The sequence below is a fragment of the Palaemon carinicauda genome, chromosome 38 (genome assembly GCF_036898095.1).
Source record: "Palaemon carinicauda isolate YSFRI2023 chromosome 38, ASM3689809v2, whole genome shotgun sequence".
Lineage (NCBI taxonomy): Eukaryota > Metazoa > Arthropoda > Malacostraca > Decapoda > Palaemonidae > Palaemon > Palaemon carinicauda.
In genome coordinates this window covers 10,620,402-10,625,401 of record NC_090762.1, presented here as the reverse complement: position 1 = coordinate 10,625,401, position 5,000 = coordinate 10,620,402, and the positions used below count along the sequence as shown (strand labels likewise).

General features: G+C 33.2%; 1 protein-coding gene across 1 annotated transcript in view; it reads right to left on the bottom strand.

The window, feature by feature from the left end:
* LOC137630091 (protein Star-like) overlaps window positions 1-5,000 on the bottom strand; it is a 66,469-nt gene that overhangs the window by 41,769 nt on the left and 19,700 nt on the right. The window lies entirely within an intron of this gene.

Genomic DNA, 5,000 nt, shown 5'->3' with positions numbered 1-5,000 from the left:
TAAAAGCAAATTTCATAAAACAAGGCAAAAGAAATCAGTGGATTCAAAGTGCTTGCGCGAGCTTTATACGGAGAATTCAGCCCGTTTGGCATCCCGTCTCATCTGTCATAATAATGTCAGACGTGACCTGTCATCTGTTTCCGAGGTACTCGTTGGGCGTTCGAGGAATATGTAGTCTCTGGACCCAAGCGAAGCATTGGTGGAAGATGAAATACCCTAAAATTGATATATATTCGAACATTAAGGCTTTTTAGGAGAGAGAGAGAGAGAGAGAGAGAGAGAGAGAGAGAGAGAGAGAGAGAATACCTTTCAGTTCTTAAGATAATCATTCAACTAGTTTGTGCTATACTACATCTAAAATTTCATTTTTAAAGAGAGAGAGAGAGAGAGAGAGAGAGAGAGAGAGAGAGAGAGAGAGAGAGAGGCACTGTAGTTAGTATACTTTTTTGGTTCTTAAAATAATTATTCAATTAGTTTGTGTTATACTACATCTAAAATTTCATTTTTAAAGCTTTGTAGGAGGGAGAGAGAGAGAGAGAGAGAGAGAGAGAGAGAGAGAGAGAGAGAGGCACTGTAGTTTAGTATACTTTTTTGGTTCTTAAAATAATCATTCAAGTAGTTAGTGTTATACTACATCTAAAATTTCATTCACACAGAAAAAACAGTTAGTCCTCATTTCCAAGAAACTTCTAAGACCATTTTAATAATTACTCGTATCTTGCATCTGATGACTTAACTCCCAAATAATCACCAATTAATAAAAAATAAAAGTCAGATATTTATTTCAATTATATGCCTGAAGTAAATTTAAATCTGAGAAAATCATTTAATAGCTCGAGTAAGTGGCCGGCCTTGCACAAGGCACTTATGCCTGTTATCTTGATTTGAAATTGATATTAATATCATATACATAGTTACCGGGGTTATGATAGTAAGAACAACCTTCTCTTTCTCTCACATACGCATACGTATATACATAAACACAAACACACATTTATCTACAACACAAATGCATATATATGTATATATACATACATACATATATATATATATATATATAATATATATATATATATATATATATATTTATACATAGTGTATATATATATATACATACAAAGTATATATATATATATATATATGTATATATACATATATATAAATATATATTTACACATGCAAAGTATATACTGTATATATATATATATATATATATACACAGTATATATGTGTGTGTAAATAAGTAACAGTTTGTCTCCCCTTCTAAATATATAGAAAATAACTTAAGATTAATGATCATATATATATTTTTTGCTCCTCGACTTTCATTCATAAAAAAAATCCTCAAAGAAAAAGTAAAGAAACAAAGAGATCATCAATCTTACTCAGCTACAACAAACATAACACTATCGATAACCTAAAAACAAAAAGCATAGAACTCCAAACACAATAAGCAAAGTGACAGGAGAGAGCAATTTAAGTTCATCATATTTCAATAAATAAGCTTTTTCACGCCGAGTCAAGGCTGACATTAAAGAGGGGACTGTCTCATCCATCCTGGTTAACCTATTCGTGTAAGTGCCGCTCAGTGCATTCATACAAGGGCCATTTGTTTCTTTGTATATTTATCAGCATTGTTAGTGTAATTTTTTGTTTACGTATGTACACGATTTGATTTATGGAATTTGTGTCTTATGGCCAAGCACTGGGGATTGGACGGTCATTCGGAACCAAGGTAAAACTAGGTCAAACTCGGATATTTTATTCAATAAATTCGAAGATATTAGGAAGCAGAAACTTAGGTGAAGTAAGTGTTTGAGTGTGCGTGTATGCGTACCATAAATATACATACAACGTCTAGTTTAGAAATCTTATCTAGGAATGTTTAAGTGAGCATATTATAAATGAGGTTGATTGTTGTCTATGATTAACAGGTTTAAACTAGGGAGGGAGAGAGAGAGAGAGAGAGAGAGAGAGAGAGAGAGAGAATTTAAGTAGTACTTTAAGTTGTTTAACTGTAATTTATCATGTAGTCCACATAATCAAATAACTTAAGAGCAAAGTTTTATAGTTACCGCTGTTGGAACCCACCTCTCTCTCTCTCTCTCTCTCTCTCTCTCTCTCTCTCTCTCTCTCTCTCATATCTACAATTTGATTCAAGTAAAGAAAAAGAAATGGATGAGCTGTACCCCAGCATTTCAGGAGACCAGCGATCTGACCAGAAAGACCCAAAGGAATGCGTCGATCAAGAAAAGGCGAAACAAGTGTCTTCGGTTTAAAGACGACATTGACATAGATGAAACGTTTGCCGAAAAAAAAAGAAAAAAAAAAGCTAAGGTATTTTGAGTCGCAAGCTGTCTGTATAAGAAAAAAAAATGGAAATATTTCGATGAATTGACAAGACTCAGGAGTAACTCGATTATAATTATTCCATTTAATAGTTTATATCTAAACTTTACTCTCTCTCTCTCTCTCTCTCTCTCTCTCTCTCTCTCTCTCTCGTGTAAGATGTAAGTAGTAATTCAGTTGCTTAATTAGAAATTACTTTGTAGTCTACATAATTGTACAGTTATACCTAAAGTCATCCAGTGTTGATCTCTCTCTCTCTCTCTCTCTCTCTCTCTCTCACTCTCTCTCTCTCTCTCTCTCTCTCTCTCTCTCTCTCATATAAAATATAATTCAAGTTGATTAGAATTTACTTTGTACTCTGAATAATTAAGTAAGACTCCTGAAGTCTGAGATTTGTTGCTACCGGTGTTGGGTAGTTCCAAATTCATTTAGTCAATATATCAGACTCATTTCATTCAAAAGAACACATTATCATAATAATAATAAATCAACGCAATCCCTTTCAAGTTTAAAGACTGATATCAGTCAGTGTTGATACAAAATTTGCAAAATCATTACGGGTGGTCTTACCCTAAGAGACAATTTTCTCGAAACCTCTGACGTAAGAATCCGTTATGATGTCTTCCAGAAGTGAATATAACTAAATCAAATTTATACTGTACGTTCACAAAACCACAAAGAAGATCCTTAGTTGATTTCTATTTTTCTCTAATAAATCAGCCAATTGAAAGTTTTCCTTTTAAAAGAAGTTTAAATGTTAACTTTTCATTTGCTTGTTCAACAACGGCTCTATAAATCAGCATAGAGTATGTATATATATATATATATATATAAATATATATATATATATATATATATAAATACATATACTGTATATATATATATATATATATATAGACAGATAGATAGATTCATCTAAGAATAATACAACATGAATGTAAAACGATCAGCGAAGTTATAACCTCGGAGAAAACATAGGCCATGAGAGGTTAAAAAAAAAAAAAAAAAAAAAAAAAAGTGGCTTCCAGTAGAAAAGCATGCCGTATAGTTTTTTCATAGGATTATACAAACTGCATTGCTAATCTGCAGTAATCGACATCAAGATCTAATCCGATTGAGAAAGGTATGCTGCAACAGCGTGAATTAACGATCCTATATAAATTCTGACTTGAAACAAATGCGCAACGACGTCAATTCTTCCTCAGATTGGGGTTCGAGACCCACTTGAGCTTAATTTGCAGTGGTGTCTGCAACATCACCATCCTTGTGAGCTAGGGATGGGGTGTTTGGGGGAACCTATAGGTCTACCTGCTGGGTCATCAGCAGCCATTGCCTGGCCCACCATGTTCATAGGGTACTGTCCTGTCCCTCACGAGGCACTATTAACCTTCCCCAACCCCGTGTTTTTCCAATATCATATTTCTTGTTTCCTTCCTACTTGGGCTTTATATGCATTTTTCTGAAAGGCCAAGAAACCTGCTTCAGAATATATAAACCTAATCCAAATTCACCCCATTTTAAGGAAATTTTTTGGGGATTATATTTTAAATATCAGACTTTCTTTCCCTTTATCTTTTCATAACTTCTTGAAGTTGTTCTGTCTTCTCAGTATGATACCGTATTCTGCAAAGATAACAATAAAACAAAGAAAAGTCCTTCTCTTTTTCTACATTGCATTTCTCTACTTCCTTTCACAAAATCAATTAATCTAGACAAACTCTTGTCAGAAACCTAACTAAATAACTACATTCCCTCTTCTTCTTTGTTATCATATTAACATAACGTCTTTGTAGAAAGACAGTGTGGTTCCTCTCGCAGAAAAATAAGGCAGTCGAGTTTTGTAAATCCCCAAACTGGTCTTGCGATCACGTCTCTTAGTGCTTCGTGTAAGCTTACGCAATGCTAGATGCAGTGTGTTTATTTTCACTTGAAACAGGTATCGCGTCGACTGAAGTATAATTTCATATTTACAACAATAGCACAAAAAACATAACAACAACAATAGAATGATATATTGTTAATTTATTCTCATCATTTATATATTTCCTTATTTCCTTTCCTCACTGGGATATTTTTCCCTGTTGGAGCCCTTGGGCTTGTAGCATCTTGCTTTTCCAACTAGGGTTGTAGCTTGGCTAATAATAATAATAATAATAATAATAATAATAATAACAGAAGAAGAAGAAGAAGAAGAAGAAGAAGAAGAAGAAGAAGAAGAAGAAGAAGAAGAGCTGATGTAATTATGTTAATTAATCATCTCATTATTATCAATATTTACTTATGGGAAAAACTCTACACTAGTTTCGGGGTAAACTGCTTTCCATTTTACCTTTGCTTAAATTATTGATAAAATACAATTGGAAAAACTGAAATCTTTTAAACCCCCTTTCCTTTAACCCAATCATCAAGACATTTATGCAAAGTATTTTTTTTTCTAGGGTCTTTGTGTGTGTGTGTGTGTGTGTGTGTGTGTGTTTTCAATAGACAGGAAGGCTGGAGCGTTATATTGATTGGCATAAATGGTGTTATGGAACTTTCCTTCTCACATCAGTGACTTAATAAGGTGTCAATTTTTAAATTATACCTCAGAAAATGTTCAAGTTATTCCAGGTCACAGTAGGTACAAAATTCAAATTTCTACTAATAATGAA